Source organism: Somniosus microcephalus, chromosome 1 (assembly GCF_052327205.1).
Source record: "Somniosus microcephalus isolate GS21.2 chromosome 1, FLI_Smic_1.0, whole genome shotgun sequence".
Classification (NCBI taxonomy): Eukaryota; Metazoa; Chordata; class Chondrichthyes; order Squaliformes; family Somniosidae; genus Somniosus; species Somniosus microcephalus.
Window position 1 is genome coordinate 202,742,116 of NC_140987.1, and position 23,855 is coordinate 202,765,970.

Consider the following 23,855-nt stretch of genomic DNA (forward strand, 5'->3'; position numbering starts at 1 on the left):
GTATTAGCGCCCTGTGTATTAGCGCCCTGTGTATTAGCGCCCTGTGTATTAGCGCCCAGTGTCTTTTCGAGCCCTGTGTCTTTTCGAGCCCTGTGTCTTTTCGAGCCCTGTGTCGTTTCGAGCCCTGTGTCTTTTCGAGCCCTGTGTCTTTTCGAGCCCTGTGTCTTTTCGAGCCTTTTGTCTTTTCGAGCCCTGTGTCTTTTCGAGCCCTGTGTCTTTTCGAGCCCTGTGTCTTTTCGAGCCCTGTGTAGGGAACGTCAGGAGCCGTTCCTGGGGGGGGGGGTCCTGTGACGGTGCCAGTCAGTTCCTTTTCTAGCCTCTAGATGGCACCTTCACTTGTTTGGCTCTAGCCCTTTGTTAATTGTTCCTAGCCTCCTGTGTTAATTCTTAACGGCCTGTTAGCTGTTCATGGGTTGCACCTGGTTTTCTTGGTATATAAGTTCTGTGGTTGCTTCCTTCCTTGCTCAGTCCTAACCGGGGATCCGGGGACTAGCCTTTGCTCTGTGGCTCCTGGCTTTGACTAGCTGGGTGCCATGGTTCTCTCGAGTTCTGTATTTAAGATGTAACTAACTCTGTGTTCTTGTTGTTCTTAGTCTTGATAAGGTGCTGGCTGGACTAGCGTGTTGCCATGCTGGCGCTTGTCTTGAGCTTTGTATTGAGAAGCCTGTTACCCCTGCGGCAGCCCCTCGTGATAGCTTGTCTCGAGTCTCGTCTCGGCAAGCTGGTTGCGCTTGTGGTAAGCTTATCCCAGCTCAGTATGGACAAGTATGTTGCCTCATGGAAGCTGTCCTGGGTTCCTATTCTTGACTAGCCATTTTGTAACTTGTCTCGAGTTCTATGTATATTGTTCTTCTCTCGAGTTCTATGTATGATGTGGTGTTCCTGTCTCGAGTTCTTATGTATGCTGTTGTGTTCCTTGTATGAATCTAGTTACGTGTGAATCTAGTTAAGTAATGAATAAAGTACTGTTCCTTAAGATTGTATACCTGCCTCTAGCCTGGTTTCTGCACTTGGGTCCAGAACCTACCTTGCCCGGAGAGCACGGCCCCGTATCTACACGGCCCCGTGGCTCCCCAACCCTGACAGCCACTGCCTTCTGAGCATGTGTCTGAGGGCCTCCAGCCCCTTTGAGGATACAGGACATTTCCCCTTCTTTCCACCTCTTCCACCAAGATCGCCAGTGCAGCGTCCAAAAACCTTGGTACGCACTCTCTCCCATGGGCAACCATTGTTGATTCATCCATGGCACAATATTCAGAATGATCTCAACATCACCACAAGTCATAATACACCTCCCCTTTAAGAGGTGCAGGCTAGCTTTAACTGCTAAACACTCATGATATTGGGCCCCCCTGCTGATGCGTGCAGCCAATGAACAGCTGCTTACAGAAATCATGGAAATGAGCAGGCAGCATGAAGTTGGTGTCCTGCCTGCATTGCAATCAATGGGTGCGGGTAAATCGCACTTCCCTGTATTTGTTTTCAGGGGTTATCTAATGTAACCCCAATACCACCAAGTGGTTCTATGTATTGACAACAGGTGCTTCTTTTGCCACTGTGTCTGTCCCTGGTGCATCTCTGTGCTGCACCAAGGCGCTACCTGAGAGACCAGGACACTAGTGCAGCTTGGTGCTGTGATTTTAGGAACCTCTTGGGATTGAGGTGGTCCTCATCTCAGGGTGTCTGGGTACCAGGGGGACTCTTCAGCAGGCTGTGGTTCCACTGTAGGTGTGTGAGCAGCCTGGCCTTGTATCCTAATCATAGAATCATAGAATGATATAGCAAAGAAGGAGGTCATTCAGCCTATCGTGGCTGTGCCAGCTCTTTGAAAGAGATATCCAATTAGTCCCACACCCCTACCCTTTCTCCATAGCCCTGCAAATTTTTCCCATGCAGGTGATACATTAGAAGGCACCTGAAGAGGCTTACTGGAAAAGTCGCATGCGTTGTCAACAGGGGAGTGGATGGCATCGTTGAACATGAGGATGAGAATTTTAATTTGTAGGTGTTGGGAGACTGGGAGCCAATGTAGGTCAATGAGCATGGTTGATGGGTAATCGGGCCTTGGTGCAGGATAGGATACATACAGTCAGCAGAGATTTGGATGAGCTGAAGTGCATGGAGGGAAGAGGATGGGAGGCCGGCCAAGAAAGCATTGGAATAGTCAAGTCTGAAGGTGGCAAAACCATGGATGAGGATTTTGGCAAAATATGAGAGAGGCAGAGACAGGTGATGTTACAAAGGTGGAAGTAGGCTGTTTTTGGAATGGAGAAGATCTAGGCCCAGAAATTGGGCTACTTACTGCCACCTGTTAGTGCCGGCATCCTGAAAAAAAATGGCGGCCGCCACTCTAACACCCGCCTCTGGCACGGGACTTGGTGACCGCCATTTTGATGAGGGCCATAGTGCTGCCAATAGCAGTGCTGGCCCTGGACATGCAAATATGGAGAGACTTCACACCTCGCTCTACGAATTTGCACCTTTGCGCTGAGTTTAGCGCTGGGTCCTAAGCTCACTGGAGAGAGAAACAGTTAATGTTTCAGATCGAGATGCTGCTTGACCTGCTGAGTATTTCCAGCATTTTCAGCTTTTATTTTGGATTTCCAGCATCTGCTCATAGGGGGAAGAGGAAGACGCAGAAGAGAAAGACGCAGAAGGGAGGAGGCAACCCAGACAGCCCCTTTCTGGCCGGGATATCTGGGATGCAATCATCCGCCTGCGGTACCAGTGACCACAACCCCAATTCCCATTTTAACATTTGTTCCACACTTTACCTTCCCTCTGTTATTGACCGCGAGGGTACTAGCATCTTGTATCCTTGCAGCCCCGTTGCTGGCCAAGGGCTCAGCCATGCCCCTGCCAAGAATGGCCAGCACCGTCTCCTCCAATGGGGTGAGGTGAAGCTGGGAATGGGAGGTGCGGCGCGTGTTTGGTACAGATTATTGGTAGGTGAGTGATGGGGGGGGGTGGTGCAGGGGGTTGTTGTGCATTGAGCAGTGGCTAATGCTGCAGTTGGTAGAAGATGGCTTTTGAAGATGCATTCACTGGCCTTAACCACTGGTCTGAGGTCAGGAAGCTTCTTTGGGCAGTGGAGGCAGGTCGTGGGAGCGACACTGCTGGCAGTGACGGCCTCATTGATCTGGTCCCACGTCCTTCTTTCTGGAGGGCCTCCTGGCCCCTGTGGCTCCTCTTGCAGTGTTGATCCCCGGCACAAAGCTGGAGTGCTGTGTGCGAGACTCTGGGTGCCCTTTCCCTGGCTTGCTGAGCCATTCGTGTTAGTGCTGAAGCACTTTTCCCAGTTTTTTTTAGGTGCAGAGGAAATTCATCTTTAAGTGCTGAAGACTCCCATTTGGGAATTCTTTTTAATGTAATTTTTTTTCAGAAGGCAGTTGAGCTGTAAGGGCTAAAAACTGCCTATTTTTAAATGATTTTTTTTTTCATTTTAGTTCCACTTTAAGGGACCGCACTGCTTTCTAAAATGACAGCCTTGCTTTAAGAAAATGCTGTTCTTGCTGCAATTATGCCACGGCCACGCTACATTGGGCCTCCTGCTGAGACTACCGCCAGGAGAACCAGTCTTTTATAGTGAATTTAGCGCTGCGCTACTGTTAATTACCAAGCAGCCCCAATTTACCGGTACTGCCAGCACTATAAATTTCGGTGGCCGTTAACTGAGGCCCATGGTGCCACCGGCAGGTTTCCAGCAGTCTCGAATTTCTAGGCCCTAGTTTCGGAAGCTTAGTTCAGGGTCAAATAAAGAAAGTACTGCATTGTGTTGAATTATTCTCAGATATTGGCACGAAGGATGACATTGGACTGCACCATGGCACCTACCATCTTTCTTAGGCCTCTGAGATGGCCCTCAGTGCCTCATGTGTGTGCGATGCTCATTCAGTTTGTTCTTTTTAGAGTAGGAGCCAGAGATTGACTTCTGCAGAGCCTTCACTGTCAGATCCCACTGTTACCGCTGGCTCCCCTGACACCCTGGTGTGCTGTGTCTCCAGCAGTAAAAAATCCTCATCAGAACTATTTATGTTCTTCCCAAATAGAGTTTTCTGGGCTGGTGAGTGAAAAAGAAAGGGGGGAATGATGGCATGGGTGAAGACGTGGCTGGTTGGACAGAGATAGAAGGCCAATTGCCTCTTTCTTCCTCCTCTACCTTAGTGGAATCTTGTTTTGGGTTATCTAGAGAAAAAGAAAATGAAGAGATGTTTATAATATTGTACGGCTACCGTGACTGTTCCTTTGTAGCTTTTGAAGGTGCCTGATCATGTTTCCTGTTTGTGTGTTTGTGTTCTCAAACCATTATACAGACAAGCCGCAGATGGCCCAGACAAACCTGCAGGTGCCACTCACCCTCTGCCATGTATCACCCGAAGGATTTGGGTCACATGGCTCTCCAGAATATTCAAAAGCTTCTTCTTCATTAGGGGGTCGAGGTCTATTGTTAGGAGGACCACCACTTATTGCCTGAAATGAGGATCATAGCAGCTGTATGTAAGAGAAAATTAATTTGCTGCATTGTGATTGGTAGAATTTATTTCTGTTGGGATGTGTATGGGGAGAAAATTTATATTTGGCTTGAAAGGTGATTAGTGACTCACAAAACTGGAAAATAGTCAAAATAATCAATTAAAAAAAGATGAAAACACAGAAACTTAAAAATGAGGAAGAAAATTTAACCAATGGGGAAAAAGAAAATTCACAGGCAAAACCAATGGATAATAACAGGCAACAACTGGGGCCATAAATACAAGATAGTTACTAATAAATCCAATCGGGAAATAAGGAGCAATTTCTTTACTCAGAGAGTGGTTAGAATGTGGAACTTGCTACCACAGGAAGTGGCTGAGGCAAATAGCTTAGATGCTTTCAAAAGGAAACTGGACAAGTACATGAGAGAAGGGAATAGAAAGATACGCTGAAAGGCTGAGATGAGGTAGATAGAATGGGAGGAGACTCCTGTGGAATATAAACACCTGCACAGACTAGTTGGGCCAAATGACCTGTTTCTGTTTCTAGGTAACTTGCATTTATATAGCACCTTTAATGTAGAAAGAACATCCCAAGGCGCCTCACAGAGGCATAATCAGACATAAATGGATATACGAACGAACAATGACGGACAGGTAAAGACCCTCTGGTTCATCGAGCCTGTCCCGCACAATTACAATACCCTGTGTATCACACTATATACTCTCCAGCCCCCCCAAAACCATGTGATCTACTGGGAGAGGCAAAAAAAATTAAAAACCCAGACCAATTTGGGGGAAAGAAATCTGAAAAATTCCTCTCCGACCCATCTAGGCGATCGAAACTAGTCCAGGAGATCACACTGGCCCTGAATCCCCTGCCATACCTACCTTCTGTAAGAGGTGATCTTCGCCCCAGCCAGAAACAGATCCAGCTCTCGCTTGAAGGAATTCAGTGAATCAGCATCTACCGCATGAGATGGCAGCCTGTTCCAGAGGTCCACTATTCTCTGGGAAAAGAACCACCTCCTGACATCTAACCTAGATCTGACCTTATACAACTTAAATTTGTGGCCCCCTGGTTCTCCCTAACCTATTTAATTTAAACAAACTCTCACCATCTGGGAGATGCTACAGGTGCATTCGCACCCGAACGACCAGATTTAGGAACAGCTTCTTTCCCAGGGCTGTCATCCTACTGAATTCCACAAATAAACTCTAAAGCCTGCACATCTGCCAATGCACTTTATTATGGTTATGTTTATGTTAATGTATTACAAGCCAAATGAATGTTGAATGTTTAAATGTCTTAATCTAAATGTACACTCTCGGGAGCCGCAAGCCTACATTTCGTTGTACTGCACTTGTGCACTAACAATGTGTGATGAAATATATGTCTTCATCAGCCCCTGTGTTTTACCTGCATTGTATTGTGTGTACCGCCCCCTTTTCCCCTATTGTGTGTATTGGCTCCGCCCCTGACTTTTGTCATATAAAGGTCTCAAGAGCTGTATGAGTCATTCTGCCAGAGGAATCCGATGTGGAATGGCGTGCAATGTTCTTAGCGATTAAAAGCCTTCAGTTGAATCCTTTAACTTCTTGTCTTTGAGTTATTGATGGCACATCAATTTTAATCGCTAAAACACCAAGATGGATCGACTCCTGAAACCAGAGCGCTTGGATCTGGACCCCCATGCCTCAGACGCAGCCACACAGTTCGGACACTGGTTCCAATGCTTCGAATTTTTCATCGAAACCTCAGCCACCGCCATAGCAGCCGCGACCGCCACCGGAGACGTGAAACTGGGAATCCTGCGAAACCGGGTGAGTCATCGGGTCTCCCCTCTCATCCGAGATGCCATCAGCTACGAGGATGCCTGCACCATTCTGAAGGCCCACTACGTGCGGCCAATAAACGAGGTGTACGCCAGGCATCTTCTGACTACTCGCACGCAGCGGCATGGTGAGTCACTAGAGGACTTCATGCTAAGCCTAAAAGTACTGGGCAGAGACTGTAACTGTAAGGCCGTGTCTGCCACCGTGTACATGGAGGAGCTGATCCGAGACTCCTTTATTGCGGGCCTCAGTTCAAATTACATTCGGCAGAAACTGTTTGAAATGGAGGGACTGGACTTAAAACAGGCTATGGGCATAGCGCGATCGCTGGATATGGCCCAGAGGAACTCTGAATCCTGTTCCTCAGGCCACGCGGCCCACTCCGCCTCGTGCGCGCCGTGGGGGCCGCCATCTTGGAAGCCATCTTCACCTCCCAGGTCTCAGGCCAGCCCAGCACCGTCGGAGCCCCAGCCTCCACCCAGGAGCCCCACTACTGCCGCGATGCATCGGGGCCCGAAATGCTACTTCTGCGGCCAGGACAAACACTCCAGGCATTTGTGCCCAGCGAAGGGCACCACCTGTTTTAAATGCGGGAAGAAAGGACATTTCAGTAAAGTCTGCAGAGGGAACCCCGCCTCCAACTCCGCCACCGCCGCGTGCGCGCCGTGGGGGCGGCCACCTTGGACGCCATCTTGTCCACCCTCATGGAGTCCACCATCTTGTCCCGACTACACGGACCCCCAGGACCCACTGGTGGCCTCAATCACAGTGGATCAATCCAGGCCGCATCCGTTGTCTAGATCGATGATGGACATAGAGGTAAACGGGAACAAGGTTAAATGCTTGATTGACTGCGGGAGCACCGAAAGCTTTATTCATCCTAGCCTGGTAAAACGACTTTCACTAACGATAGTCCCTACACAGGGCAAAATCGCCATGGCTGATAAGACTCATACCTCAAAAATTACAGGTTTCTGCGCGGTTATGTTGTCGGTAAAAGGCACTGATTACAGAGATTTTAAACTGTTGATAATGCCAGATCTCTGTGTGAGCGTGATCTTGGGTCTGGACTTCCAGTGCCACCACCAAAGTATCACGCTTACCTATGGTGGGTCCCAGCCGCCCCTCACAGTGTGCGGTCTGGCTACCCTGAAGGTCAAGCCACCCTCTCTGTTCGCCAACCTCGCACCCAACTGTCGACCCATAGCGACCAAGAGTAGGCGGTACAGCTGGGAGGACAGACGGTTCATTGCGTCTGAAGTAGAAAGGCTCAAGCGGGAGGGTATCATCGAATGCAGTACCAGCCCGTGGCGCGCCCAGGTAGTAGTAGTTAAGGGTAGCGAAAAGAAGCGGATGGTGATAGATTATAGCCAGACGGTTAATCTATACACCCAGCTAGACGCCTACCCTCTGCCCCGCATAGTGGATATGGTTAACCAAATTGCGCAATACCGGGCGTTTTCCACCATCGACCTAAAATCGGCATACCACCAGCTCCCCAGTAGGCCGGAGGACCGTCCATACACCGCCTTCGAGGCGAACGGACGCCTCTACCACTTCCTCAGAGTCCCCTTTGGGGTAACGAATGGGGTCTCGGTCTTCCAGCGGGAGATGGACCGCATGGTCGATGAGAACCAGTTAACAGCCACCTATCCATACCTAGACAACGTCACCATCTGCAGCCATGACCAGCAAGACCACGACTCGAACCTCGCGAGATTTCTGAAAACCGCCCTCAGACTCAATCTCACCTACAACGAGGATAAGTGTGTCTTTAGCACCACGCGCCTCTGTATCCTGGGCTGCGTGGTGGAAAACGGGGAAATCGGTCCGGACCCCGACCGATTGCGCCCTCTACAGGAGCTACCCCTACCAAACATTCCCAAGGCCCTGAAAAGGTGCCTGGGGTTCTTCTCCTATTACGCCCAATGGGTCCCCAATTATTCCGACAAGGCCCATCCCCTCCTGAAATCAACGTCCTTCCCGCTCACGGCCGAGGCCCACGCCGCCTTTAACAGCATTAAACACGACATTGAGAAGGCCGCGCTGCGGGCAGTGGACGAAAACATCCCTTTCCAGGTCGAAAGCGATGCGTCCGACTTCGCTTTAGCAGCCACCCTCAACCAGGATGGGCGGCCCATAGCCTTTTTCTCAAGAACCCTCCAAGGGCCCGAGATCAGGCACTCCTCGGTAGAGAAGGAGGCCCAGGCCATAGTGGAGGCAGTGCGGCACTGGAGGCACTACCTAGCCGGTAAACGCTTCACCCTGCTTGCCGACCAGCGGTCGGTAGCCTTCATGTTTAACAACAAACAGAGGGGGAAGATCAAGAACGACAAAATTCTCAGGTGGCGGATCGAACTCTCCACGTTTGAGTACGACATAATATATAGGCCGGGGGCCCTCAACGAATCCCCCGACACCCTATCACGAGGGATGTGTGCCAGCATCCAGGGGGACAGGCTACAGGGCCTCCACAATGGCCTCTGCCACCCGGGGGTCACCCGGCTATTTCACTTTATAAAATCCCGTAACCTGCCCTATTCCATCGAGGAGGTCCGGCCTATGACCAGGGACTGCCGCACCTGTGTGGAATGCAAGCCCCGTTTTTACAGGCCCGACCGAGCCCACCTGATCAAAGCTACACGGCCATTCGAGCGCCTGAGCTTAGATTTCAAGGGACCACTCCCCTCCACCGACCGCAATGTGTACTTTCTCAACATTGTGGACGAGTACTCCCACTTCCCATTCGCCTACCCCTGCCCAGAAATGACCAGTGCCACGGTCAACAAGTACCTCGGCAGCCTGATTTGCACGTTCGGCATACCGAACTACATCCACACTGACAGGGGGGCGTCGTTCATGAGCGACGAACTGCGCCAATACCTGCTGTCGAAGGGGATAGCCACGAGTCGGACCACTTGTTATAACCCCCGGGGTAATGGGCAAGTGGAGAGGGAGAACGCGACAGTGTGGAAGGCGGTCACCTTAGCACTAAGGTCTAAAGGCCTCCCTACCTCCCGCTGTCAAGAGGTCCTCCCAGACGTACTCCACTCGATAAGGTTGCTACTGTGTACTGCTACTAATGCCACTCCTCACGAGAAGATGTTTGTTTTTCCCCGCAAATCAACCTCGGGAGTGTCCCTACCTTCGTGGCTCTCCACCCCATGGACAGTCCTATTACGGAAGCATGTGAGGGGCCACAAAACGGATCCCCTCGTGGAGGCAGTACACCTACTCCACGCAAACCCACAGTACGCGTACGTTAAGCACGCCGACGGGCGTGAGGACACCGTGTCCATAAAGGACCTCGCCTCGGCAGGAAGCGACGACGACCCATCCTCACCACCCCTAGAAGAACCTCCACCATCCCCAGAGGTATACTCACCACCCCCAGAAGTACCTGCATCACCCCCAGCACATGGGTATGCCCAGGAGAGCACCACGGACTCCCGGTCGGAACCCGAGGTACTGTTGCGATGTTCAGGAAGGACTATCACACCCCCGGACAGACTAAATCTGTAGAAGGGGTGAATGTGATGAAATATATGTCTTCATCAGCCCCTGTGTTTTACCTGCATTATATTGTGTGTACCGCCCCCTTTTCCCCTATTGTGTGTATTGGCTCCGCCCCTGTCTTTTGTCATATAAAGGTCTCAAGAGCTGTATGATTCATTCTGCCAGACGAATCCGATGTGGAATGACGTGCAATGTTCTTAGCGATTAAAAGCCTTCAGTTGAATCCTTTAACTTCTTGTCCTTGAGTTATTGATGGCACATCACAATGACAATAAAGTTGATTATTATTATTATATTATTATCTATTCCCTTCATTATCTTATAAACCTCAATCAGATCACCTCTAAGCCTACGCTTCTCTAAAGTGTAGAGTCCCAACTGTTTTTCTGTTTTTGACTATCTTGATAACTAAGATGCCTTAAACTGGGACTTGGTCTAATGGCACTCCTCTGCACCCTTTCCAAAGGCTTAATATCGCCCACCATGTGAGGAGACCATAACTGGACACAGTATTCCAAGTGAGGCCTGACCAAGGTCTTGTACAAGGACAACATAGTATGTCTTGTCTTACATTCAATTGTCCTATGGTTATACCCCAACACCCTATTTGCTCTAGCTATCACTTCACGACATTGTTCAAACTGATCCAAATCCATCCATAACTACTTTTTGCCTACATCTTGCCAGCCAGTTCTCAATCCAGTTCAATATATTACCACTAATACCAGAGGCTTCAATCTAAAAGAGAAGCTTCTTGTGTGGTACCTTATCAAAAGCTTTTTGGAAGTCTAAGTAGACAATGTCTACTGGACTTCCCTCATCCACCAATTTTGTAACATCTTCAAAAAATACAATTAGATTTGTAAGCCATGACCTTTTTATAAGACCACGATGGGTGTCCCTAATATGTCCCTCTCTACCCAAGCATTCATATATTGCATCCCTAATGATTCCTTCAAGCATCTTACCTAGAAACAGGAGTAAGCCTTGAGTACCGACGATTGAGGGGTGATCTGATCGAGCTGTTTAAAATGTTAAAAGGATTTGATAGGGTAGATATGGAGAAACTATTTCCTCCTGTGGGGGAATCAAGAACAAGAGGTCATAACCTTAAAATTAGAGCTAAGCCATTTAGGAGTGAAATCAGGAAGCACATTTTCACACAAAGAGTAGTGGAAATCTGGAACTTCCTCCCCCAAAAGTCTGTACATTGTAAGGTTCACAAAATTCCCACATTCCCCCAAGGTTATTAATAAAAGGGACCCTGCATGGACATTTTTAAAAAGGGGTACCCAAAAGATGGTGTCCGCACCTCATGACCAAAAGCCTGCAAGATTTCTAAAAGCTTGGACTCTGTGGCAGCACAAGCAGCTTTGGGGAAATCGAAACTTAAAAATGCAGTTTCTGTGAAAAAGGACTTTGGCCTAGAAATTCAGTTGCGTGCGCCAGCCATTAGCGCCTTAGGAGGACTAGATCTCGAGCGCTAGGCACTTAGCGGCCGGGCGCAGGGCGATCTGCGCCTACGCCCAACTTCAGTAGACATTTAGCGCCGGCGCAAAGTGTTTGCGCGCGCTCAGCTGCGCGCGCAGATTATGACGTCATTTCCTCGTGCAACGCCCTTTGTGCGCCCCAATCCGGAACTTCAGTCGCGCCCGCCCAATGTGGGCGTGGCGCTCCTAAGAACTGTGAACTGGAACGCAGCAGAGGACATGCGGGCCTCGGGGAGCGCTAATTAAAGGGCACTTACCCTGAACTATAAAGGCTAGCCATTTTGCAGCAATCACCCTTGTGCAACGGATTTCTGGACAGAGACCAAGGAAGAGAGCTTACTGCTTTGGCCCAACATAGGAGAGGTATTTTTGGCTTCAGGCCAGAGCTTGGCAATTCGCCTTCATTGTGAGGTCATTGTTTGCCAGTATATTATGGGGGCTGCATGGGGTGCCAACCCTCAGTTTCAGCATTATGTGCGAAGGGCTCGCAGACGCTGTGTGAGAGGGGCAGCCCTGGCTAGACGCAGAGGGGGCAACAGGCGTCCGCAACCTAGGCCTTACCCACTCAGGAAATACCTGTGGTGTATGTAACCTGTTCCACCTTAAGAGAACTTAAGCCTGGTCCACCTTAAGAAAGGTACTACTTTCTTTGGCTGCTGTATACGTAATACCGGTGGTGACCACACCGGTATATAAGCACAGTGTAATAATATTGTATTCAGTATAGTCCGACCTCCAACCAGTAAAGACCTGTTGAATTTACTCTTGTGGTCTGTGTAGTAATTCTCACTATAACACACAGACTTAACAGTGGCGACGAGTCCGATTCTTACCCTGCTGCAGTAATTTCCACGGCGACTTCGTCCACAGACAGGACGTCGAAGAGAGGTTTCCACCCTCATCACCTACGGGAAGACACGTCAAGCGGCAGGCATCGAGCAACTGGAGTGCAGAAGACATCCTGACCTCGAAGCCTCCATCAGCGACTGTCAGCTTCTTCTACTACCTCGTGGTGGGTAAGCCGGGCAGCGACGCGACAGAAAGTCAACCGCGTTGGCTGTGCAGACGGGGCTGGGAAGACGGAGGAATAAGGACGGTGAGGTCGATCACGACCAGAGATAAGGGCCGGGCCGCTTTCGAGCGAGAGGCGCAGCGCGGGACATCGATCGCGACCGGAGATAAGGGCCGCATTCGGGCTAAAAGCGCAGTGTCTGGGGAAACTGAAGGCGCGAGAGCCGCGGTGAAACGGAGACAGCGTCGGGGGACGGGTGAAGACCGCCAAGTGCGGGAAAACCGCCATTTTGTGGGCGGAGGACGACGGCAAGAGCGGGAAGCCGCCATCTTAGATAACATTAAAAATACGATAAATTGCTACGATGCCTAAACATGGGAACATTAATGCCTTCGACAGTGATATAGAAGGCTGGGCTATGTATGTAGAACGCATACAAAACTATTGTAAGGCAAATAAAATTCCTGAGACAGATAAAGCACTAACATTACTAAACTTAATGGGTGCGAAGACATACGGGCAATTGAAACACCTGTTATCACCAGATGAACCGGCGGATAAGACGTTCGAACAGATTGTTACTGTCCTAAAAAATCATCTTAGCCCCACGCCGCTGATGCTAGCGGAACGATTTAAATTTTACGATAGAAGACAGCGGCAAAATGAAAGCAATGCTGAATATTTGATGGAATTACGTAAGCTAGCAAAATATTGTCAGTTTGGAACGGGACTGACAGAGGCACTTCGAGATAGATTTGTGTGTGGTTTATTTAAACAGGATACACAAAGGCGACTGCTCGAGGAGAATGAGCTGTCTCTCGAGAAGGCGGTCACTATGGCAGCAGCACACGAGGCCGCAGCGAGAGGCACGGCAGTAATGCAGCTACGGCCACCGGAACTCGGTACAAACAAATTGGGTTTGAGTTCTGTCAAATGTTATCGTTGTGGAAAGACAACGCACGATCAGAACCAGTGTTGGTTTAAAAACCAAGAATGCAGAACGTGTGGCAGGTTTGGCCACATAGCTAAAGTATGCCGGTCAGGAAAGAAGACCAGCAATAAAAAGTCACCGCAAGGAAAATATGCAAAGGTACACAAGGTGACAAAGAACAGTTTGACTGAACAGAAGTCAGATTCAGACGCTAGCAGTAATGAACTGGATAGCTTAAGAATACACAATGTTGGTAAGGATACAGACCTTCAGACAATTTGGGTCACTCTTAAGATAGCAGGAGTCCAAGTAAAAATGGAATTGGACACTGGATCGGCATTGACGGTCATGAATAAGAAAGATTACAGAAGGTTATTCCAACATATTCCCTTACAGGATACGGAGATTATATTGAAAACGTACACGGGGCAAAGAGTGTACCCCATCGGAAAAATAGAGGTAGAAGTGGTCCACAAGGGCGAAGGAAGCCAAGTAATGGACTTATATGTGCTACCTGAAGGAGGTCCACCACTACTAGGACGGGAGTGGATTAGGAAAATGAATATGGACTGGCACTCCTTGAAAGCACTAACGGTAGATTCCGGGGAAACAGCTGTCAAACCTAAACGATTGTCCAGAATATTGGATGAGGCTAAAGAGGTGTTCCAGCTGGGACTGGGAACACTGAGAGGAATTATGGCAAACATCAAGATTGATGAACATGCACAACCAAAATTTTTTAAAGCCAGACCGGTACCCTATGCAATACGACCTGCGGTTGAAGCGGAGCTGGAAGCACTAGAACGTTCAGGGGTACTGTCTAAAGTAGATTGGAGTGAGTGGGCTACGCCCATTGTTCCCGTTATGAAACGTCCTGCGAACAATAAGCCAGGAGATCCAGGGAAGGTTCGCATCTGTGGAGATTTCAAGATCACCGTAAATCCGGTGCTTCACACGGTGCAGTATCCGCTTCCACGGATTGAGGATATTTTCGCTTCAATGTCTGGCGGGAAACACTTCACCAAGATAGACCTGGCGCAGGCGTACTTGCAGATGGAGGTTGAAGAAGAGTCACGCCAATACCTCACGATCAACACGCATCGAGGGTTGTACCGGTACAATAGGCTGGTTTTTGGTGTGGCATCGGCTCCAGCAATTTGGCAGAGGGCCATGGAGCAGGTATTACATGGAATTCCAGGCACACAATGTTACCTGGACGACATTCTGATCACAGGTGATGGTGATGAACAGCATCTCGCTAACTTGGAACTGGTGCTCAACAGACTGAAAGAGTATGGACTTAGGGTAAATCGGCAGAAATGTGAGTTCTTCCAGAAGCGGATCTCGTACTGTGGTCATGTCATTGACCGGGAGGGGCTTCATAAGTCTCCTGACAAGATAGCGGCAGTTGTAAAGGCTCCCGCTCCGGAGAATTTCTCTCAGTTGAGGTCATTTCTAGGATTAATTAACTACTACCATAAATTTCTGCCAAATCTATCCACGGTGCTGCATCCGTTGAACGCTCTTTTACAGAAAGGGGTACCATGGGACTGGGGCGAAAACTGTAAGAAGGCATTTCGCAAAAGCAAAGAATTGATCACTTCAGAGGAAGTGTTGGCTCACTTCAACCCGACACTGCCTATTCGGTTGGCTTGTGATGCTTCTCCATATGGTATTGGGGCAGTACTCTCACATAAATTGCCAAATGGCACGGAAAGGCCAGTCACGTTTGCATCCAGATCATTGACCTCCGCTGAGCGCAACTATGCGCAGATCGACAGGGAGGCCCTTAGCCTTGTATGGGGAGTGAAGAAGTTTAATCATTACCTACAGGGCCAAAAATTCACACTTCTGACGGACCATCAACCGTTGGTGTCCATTTTTAACCCTAAGAAGGGTGTTTCGGTGATGACAGCACAGCGTCTCCAGAGATGGTCTCTTTTCTTAGGGGCACATCAATATCAGATAGAATTCAAAGGTACGAAACAGCATGGCAATGCTGATGGCCTGTCGCGCCTACCACTACCTGAAGATGAAGACACGACGGAAGTTGACCCTGTTGAGTTATTTCATTCGACCATTATCGAGTGTTTACCTGTCACCAACGCAAGTATTGAAAGAGAAACCAGGAACGACCCGACACTGTCCAGAGTCTATGAGGTGACAGTGAAAGGATGGCCAACACGGGGTGATCCTCTGTTACCGGCATTCTCGGCAAGGCGAGACCAGCTGTCCGTCTGCCATGGTACTTTGATGTACGGGACAAGAGTGATTATTCCTCCCAAGTTAAGGGAAAGAGTTTTAAAAGAACTACATGAAGGTCATCTGGGGGGAGTTAAAATGAAAAGTCTTGCTAGGGCTTACGTATGGTGGCCGGGTATTGACCAACAGATTGAGGAGTTAACGAAAAGCTGCGCTGGGTGTCAAAAAGTGCAAAATGCACCTCCGATAGCACCGCTACACCCATGGGAATGGCCTTCAGCCCCATGGCAACGCGTACACATTGACTTTGCTGGTCCATTCATGGACTCCATGTTCCTAATCGCGGTGGACGCACATTCCAAATGGCCGGAAGTCATCAAGATGAATACCACTACTTCAGAAAAGACAATTGCGGTGTTAAGAACAATATTCGCAAGGAACGGATTGCCAGAACAGATCTGTTCGGACAACGGACCACAGTTTGTATCGGAAGAATTCCAACAATTCTTAAAGACGAATGGAGTTAAACATTATACCTCTGCCCCATATCATCCGGCGACAAACGGGTTGGCTGAAAGATTTGTCCAGACATTCAAAAAGGCTATTAAGGCCATGAATGATGATCAGATTCCACTGCAACACAAGGTCGATAAGTTCCTGATGTCATATAGAAACGCCGATCATGCCGTGACTAACCAAAGTCCTGCTATGATGTTTTATAACAGGAGGTTGCGGTCCAAGTTGGACTTGTTAAAACCAAATGTGCGGAGGGAAGTGGAAAACAAACAGTTTCGGCATATTAACAGCAAGACCACTCGAACTTTCGACGTAGGACAACCAGTGATGGCAAGGGGCTATGGAAACGACAAATGGCAGTCCGGAACAATCCGGGCCAGACAAGGACCTCTGATGTACACCGTAGATATTGGTCATAATGTGATAAGGCGTCATGCGGATCAACTGGTAGAGTCGAGAGCAAGGGTCGAACCCATGGTTGTGACAGAGACAGCTGTGGAAGACGTTCATGAACCTGAAGCATCTACCTCGGCCGAGAATGTATTTGATGATGATGACACCCAATACATTGGCAACCAACTAGAGGAGGCACCTCAACAACAAGAATCAGAGACCACTGAAAGGCGTTATCCAAGCCAAATCAGAAAGCCTCCTGAGAGACTGAACCTTTGAACTGTTATACATGAAGTTATATATGTATATATGTTATGTTTATTTGGGGATATGACTGTTAAGCTAAAAAGGGAGGATTGTGGTGTATGTAACCTGTTCCACCTTAAGAGAACTTAAGCCTGGTCCACCTTAAGAAAGGTACTACTTTCTTTGGCTGCTGTATACGTAATACCGGTGGTGACCACACCGGTATATAAGCACAGTGTAATAATATTGTATTCAGTATAGTCCGACCTCCAACCAGTAAAGACCTGTTGAATTTACTCTTGTGGCCTGTGTAGTAATTCTCACTATAACACACAGACTTAACAATACCGACAGCAGGTGTCCTATCTCACCATGCCTGCCGCGCAGTGTGTTAGGAGGCTGCGCTTCAGAAGGGAGGTGGTTGCAGAGATCTGCCATCTGCTTCACAGAGATCTGCGTCCACAGCTGAGGTGCAGGATGTCTCTGTCGGTGGAAGTGAAGGTCACGGTGGCTCTGAACTTCTATGCAAGCGGCTCCTTCCAAGCCGCTGTTGGGGACATTGCTAACATATCCCAGTTCGCCGTGCATTGCTGCATCCGCCAGGTGACCAATGCCCTTTTCAGAAGGAGACACCAATTCATCTCCTTCCCCATGACCCTGGAGAAGCAGCAGCAGCGTGCAGTGGGATTTGCGAGAACAGCGGGCTTCCCCATGATGCAGGGCGCCATTCACTGCACGCATGTGAATTTGCGGGCACCTATCCACAATGCCGAGGATTACCGCAACCGGAAGGGCTACCATTCCCTCAATGTACAGCTGGTGTGTGACCACAGGCAGCGCATCCTAGCTGTCAATGCCCGCTTTCCAGGCAGCAGCCACGATGCATTTATCCTGCGACAGACTACTGTGGCTGACATGTTCCAGGCACAGCCTCCCCCAAGAGGATGGCTTATCGGGGACAAAGGCTATCCTTTGTGTACCTGGCTCATGACCCCACTCCGCGCGCCCAGGATCCCTGCTGAGGAGGCATACAACGAAAGCCATCAAGCCACTAGGAACATCATAGAACAAACGATTGGTGTCCTCAAGCAACGGTTCCGCTGCCTGGATCGTTCCGGAGGATCTCTGCAGTATTCGCCGGAGAGAGTCTCCCAGGTCGTGGTCGTCTGCTGCATGCTGCACAACCTGGCTATCCGCAGGACTCAGGCACTGCCACCTCACGCTGGAGCACCACCTCAGGAGGAGGAGCAGGAGGAGCATGAGGAGGAGGAGGAGGAGTACCAGCCCAGGAGGGAGGCACAAGGTCCAAGGGCCACCCGTCGGCGGCTTATTGAACGTCACTTCTAGGCCCCCTGTCAGGGAATGGCTTGTGGCAATGAAGGGACCTGAATGCAGCCGCTCCGCAAGCCCTCAGCCGGTTAAGGCAACAACCACTTCAAACATCAAACATGGACAAGCTGAATAAATAAAATGCTTTATTGAACAAACTCAGGTCCCTTCCCACATGAAACCCAAAAACAGACAACACCCCCAAAAAACAGTCACACACATGACTCACTCCCACAACCTGGGGAGGAATAACAAAACATTTCCACAAAAATGGCCTTCATCCTCGGCCTTACAAAACAACCATCCCCATAAACAAAACAACCATCCCCATAAACAAAACAACCATCCCCATAAACAAAACAACCATCCCCATAAACAAAACAACCACCCCCATATAAAAACACATTTGCCCACACCCTCTACTTTGTGGTCCGCGAGGGCGATTCCTTGACCAGCCTTTTGCGGCCCCTGGCCGCCCTGCTGCTCCTTCTCAAAGTGTGCCCAGTGGCTGCTGCAAGGCTGGGGGAAGGCTCCTGAGGGGCACATGGCGTGACGGGAGATGCCCTTGGGGGTCTGCCTAGACGAGCTCTGGCCCTCGAGGGGCCGGCTGGTGACTGCTGCAGCTGTGGCTGGGCAGCAGCAGGCTCTCCAGCAGCTCGTCGCAGCTCCACTGGGGGAGTGGCAGTGGCGGATGTAGGAATGGGGGCAAGCTGGCTGATGGCAGGTGCTCGCTGCTCGCCTGAGACACTGGCACTCGCCCGGGCCATCACTGCAGCATGCACAGCAATCTGCTGAAGGACAGACCGCTGTGCTGATGCAGCGCGGCGGGTGCCCTGGCGATGCCTGGCTGACACAGCGAGTGTGGCAGCAGTGAGTGCCCGTACTGCCCTGGTCTGTGCCCGCATCAGACCAGCCAGTGACTGCACGGCACCACTGATCACCTGTCGACTCGCGGACTGCTCTGCCCCAAAATCGGACTGACTCGCGGACTGCTCTGCCCCGAATTCTGCCCGACTCGCGGCCTGTGCTGCTTCGAATTGTTCGAAACTCCTGGCCTGTGAGGTGCCGAAATCGGCCACACTATGAGCCAGGGGCTCGATGGCCTCAGGCAACCGTGCCACAACCCCCATGAACTCGGTGTGCCGGCGATCCGAGTCCACGGACATTTGATCGAGGAGGCGCACCTCCTTGGCGAGGACCATCTCCGGACTGGAGGCCGGACTCTCCCTCTGGGGAGAAGGCCGCCGAGCTGGCCGACCCTTCCCGCGTTGCTGGATGCCACTGGGCCCAGCAACTACACTCCCCTGCGACCCTTCCCCCCTCTGGGAAGAAGGCCGCCGAGCTGGCTGACCCTTCCCGCGTTGCTGCACGCCACTGGGCACAGGAGCTACACTCCCCTGCGACACTTCCCCCTGGCTGTTCTCCAGGGAAGACGTGTCCCCTCCATTGGCATCCCCTGGCGTGGCTGAGGGTTCCCCTGATGGGCCGCCTTGCTCTTCCTCTTCCTCCTCCTCCTCCTCCTCTTCTGAGGGGCTGTCACTGGCAAGTTCAGGGACCTCCTCCTCACCATCTGAAAGCAGGAAGGCACAAGAGTAGCTTTAGAGTGAGGAGAGGGCGTCAGCGAGGGAGGCATGAGTGGTGGCATTCAGCGCATTGGTCGGACAGTGGCAAAGGATGTAGATCTGAAGCGCAAGTGGGACGAGAGAGGTCGAAAAGGTGATGTCCTTACCATTGGTGCCCAGAACAGGGTCGGCATCTCCAGATGCAACGGGGCCAATCACCCGGGCACCCATGAGGCTACCCACACGCTCTTCAAGGTCACTGAGCTGCTGGATCTGGGGACCGCCTCCCCCGGTCACAGTCCGGCTCTTCTGATTGTGTGCCAGCTTGGCCTGCAAGAGAAAGGACGGCCTCTAAGTACAGTGTGGTGCCGTGATCTTGTGTGCACTGCCTCCCATGGTCGAATAGCTTGGCCAGTGTGGTGCCGTGATCTTGTGTGCACTGCCTCCCATGGTCGAATAGCTTGGCCAGTGTGGTGCCCTGATCTTGTGTGCACTGCCTCCCATGGTCGAATAGCTTGGCCAGTGTGGTGCCGTGATCTTGTGTGCACTGCCTCCCATGGTCGAATAGCTTGGCCAGTGTGGTGCCCTGATCTTGTGTGCACAGCCTCCCATGGTCGAATAGCTTGGCCAGTGTGTAAAGTGCAGAATGTGCAATTGATGTTCATGCCAGTCCCATAGCTGCTGGATGAGGGCTGGCCACTAGGGCTTTTAGGTCCCTTTACCCATAATGTGAGGTGCACATGCAAGGATGAGGAGGACACTGGAAAGGGCACTCACCCTGACAATCCTTGTGAGGTCATTGAATTTTTTCCGGCATTGGACACCAGTCCTGGGGACCTCGCTGTTGGATGTGACCCTGTGGGCGACCTCCCTCCAGGCTTTCCTGTAGACGCTGGTGGTAGGCTTCTTGCCACTGTCCGGGAACAAGAGTTTGCGTCTCCTCTCCAAAGCCCTAACCAGCACCCTCAAATCATGGCCAGTGAAGCGCTGCGCTCGTTCACGGGCCTTCTGCATCTTTCCCGGCGCTATTTCTGTTCAGCAGCAGTGTTTAGGCCTAGCTGGAGGGCTGCAGTGTCCAGGGCGTGGCAGCAGACGAACTCGACCCTTCCCCCTTTAAGAGCTGGCCGGCGCCAGGGTGTCTGCTGTCAATCAAGAAATGACCACACCTGCGCTGCGCCTAGGCCTCGGCGGTTTAGCTCAGTACCGCCGGCTTTGCGCCTAAAGATAGTTGTGTAACGCCAGTTTTAGCGCTCGAGCAAACTCTTAGTGCGAAGCTACTGAATATCGGCGAAGTGGCCTCGACTTTGCGCCGGGCGCAAACTTTACCGGCCGCCCGACTTTTCCGCCCCAAAACTGGCTATACTGACTTTCTAGGCCTTTGTGTTTTGAAAGCCAGACAGCAAACATGGAATATGCATTACGTCAGATCGTAGACAGATCAAAACCAGTTAGGCCTATACTTGAGGCCATTAGGTTGTCCGCATAAATAATCGGAAACAGCTTATGGGAGCCATCAAGGCTGGACAGGCCGATTAAAATGCATTAATGACAATACAGCCCGGACATCAGGCCATTAGGTGCGATAAATGGCCATCTAAAACCAGTTATTTTAGATTGGTACAATCATTTAAAACAGCCCGCCAAAATTGAAACAATGAACTAACCTGATTTGGCACGCAGATAAGGGCCATCCAAAGGAGTATAACTGTAGGCCCCTAGTAGCAATCTTGCTCTCTTGTTCTCTTCTCCTGACTCTGACCTCTCACCTGGTCTTGGGGCTGCTGCCACTCGCACTTGTGCCCTGGCCTTGTGGCGGGTCTCTCCTCGTTCCCCGCAGTAAGATTCCAGCAGTCAAGGACAACCATACCAACCGCAGGGGAGGGGAACGAGACCCAAGTCCATAGTCATCCAGGACGCCCAGGCCACAAAATGGGGCGAGACGAAACTGAGCAGGTAGCCCAGGACTTGTATAGTAGCCCAACGAGGCAAGACGAATCGAGACAAAGAGTACGGTAGACCCGACAAAGTGCAGAGAAGGGCAGCAGAAGACGTATTAATAATTAAAACCCGAGCGCCGAGTTATAAGCTGACGCTCAGGGAAGAAAGTATCTGAGGACAGTGAGGCAAGACCCTTGTTGAACACTGCGATAACGCAGGTGTCCACGCCACAATGAATATACGGGCGTTTGACGCTTGGGTAGGAAAATCTAAGCAGTTACGACTGCCAACTGCCCTATAAACATAACATTACCGCCGACGACCGCCCGAGGGAGAAGAAGAGAACCTATCATGACGAGATGACGACGGCAGCTGAGGAGAAGAAAGGTTTGTCGCAGCAGCAGCTCCAGCACCGCACCCTGAGACCACGTGGCGACGGGGTACCTAGAAGGACAAAAGACCAAACCTCAAAACCCGCATCCGTTAAAACAGCTGGCTTTACTTTGGATTGGTGAGCATGAATTCTGGCCCCTCATAGCTTAATCTAGCTAGGTATAGGGGTGGGATAAGAATAAGGGGATTGTTAAAGTAGTTGTTTTCCCTCGATGTGCCGTGTGTTCCCCATTCCCTGTATAAGTATAATTTTCGTATTTGCCTGTATTTTATACTTAGTAATTTTTCTCATAAGACTGTGTTCTCATTTCTGTTTTAATAAAATCTTGGTTTTTCTTACACCAAACCACTTGTCTACTTGAGTCTTTCTGTATCGCCGCCTGTACCTAAGTCCGGTGTCTAGAACCCAGGGGCGTTGGAGCAATTCGAACCACTCACAGGCAGTCAGGGGCATAACTGACTGGGCGCACGCGCCACCCGCCACCCCTTACAGAAAATGGCGGCCGCGGCAGGACACCGCCAACAGGGTTGCGATGCAGTAGACAGTGGTTCGGATGAGCAAACCATGATGGAGGAAAGGATTTCTGATTATGTGTTTAGCAAGGTGAATATCACTAAGAAGTGGATCACCACTCTGTTAAGGGCTGGGCGTCCGGTAGATGCAGCAGCTAAGTGGACAGAGGGAAAGGAACACAAGAAGTCCTTAGAGAAGGCAGTTTGGCTGATGTGTTTCAAAAAGCAGGTCCAGCTTTTGGACAGGCTCGTTGCAGCACAGGCAGTCGAGTTAAGGGAGTCAGCCCTGGAGATCCAGGATAATGCTCTAGCAGGGGAGAAGTTATTAGTAGCTTTGCAGGCCTTGAATCAGGAGAGAGTACATTTAATGGGAGAACACAAGGCCCAGTTGGAATATCTACGGTGCCAAGTCACCGAGGCCAAGGGAAATGAGTTAAGGTTGCGGGAGAAGAACGCCCGCTTGTCAAGGCAGATCAGGGAACAGGAAGAGAAAGTACAGGAGGTAAAGGCCACTTACAAGCTAGCAAGTGAACAGGGGTTTGAGGAGGCAGACCACGGCTCCTGTAAAGGGCGGTTAGAAAATCTGAGCCGGGCCCTCCAGAGGGCAAAAGGCATAGTATGCCTCATAAGCCCAAAGGCAGGTCAGGCGGATTTTATGGGAACGAGGGGAGGACAGTTCCAATGTCACCAGTAGTGCCCAGGGACAACCCTGTTGAGGGACAGGAGATCTCACGACCACCACCCGTAGCGTCAAGTTTCAGCGCGGTTTGGCAGCAAGGTGGGTGGTGGAGCCAGGGGTGGAAGCGGAGGTAGAGCAACCCCTGCCAGAGAGGTCGGAGCTGGGACCGATGTGCCCAGCACGGCATCGGAGGTTCGGCCCACCCGTCAATGGCGAAGATGAGGGGCCCCTCCAAAACCAGTTCGTATTACCCTATAGCACCCAACAGCTTAGGGCTATGGTCAACCATATCCCAAAGCTGTCCGAAAAGGGGGGCCCCTCGATCCACTTCAGGAACATAGAGCAGGCAGCCAGCGTCAATGACTGTGATGGCGCTGAGCAGGCCAAGATGCTGCTATTCTCCCTGGAGAGTAGTCTCCTCCAATCCCTCTCTGACGAGTGTAAGAGGGGGCAGAGCGGGTATGAGGAGCTCAAAGGTACAGTTCTGGAGGCCATGGGGATGAATGAGGGAAGTCCTTTCTCCCGTGTGGAGAAGACGGTCTAGCTCGCAGGGGAAACCCCGTAGGTTTTCGCGGACCGGTTATGGCCGGTGTACCGGAGGGCCTGCCCGGGGCGCCGAACCGGGCGTTCCTGAACAGGGATCCCCTGGCCCATTGGCTCCGTTGCCTGGTGGCGAACAGCTTACCACAGGTCCGGGCCAAGGCAGAAGTCTGGTTCGACCCCAAATACGCCCAGACCACCGAACTTACGGTAATCAGGCAGCTAACTCTAGCCTATAAAAACGGTAGGGGAACCGATGCACACCCACCCAAGGGAAAGGTGCATGA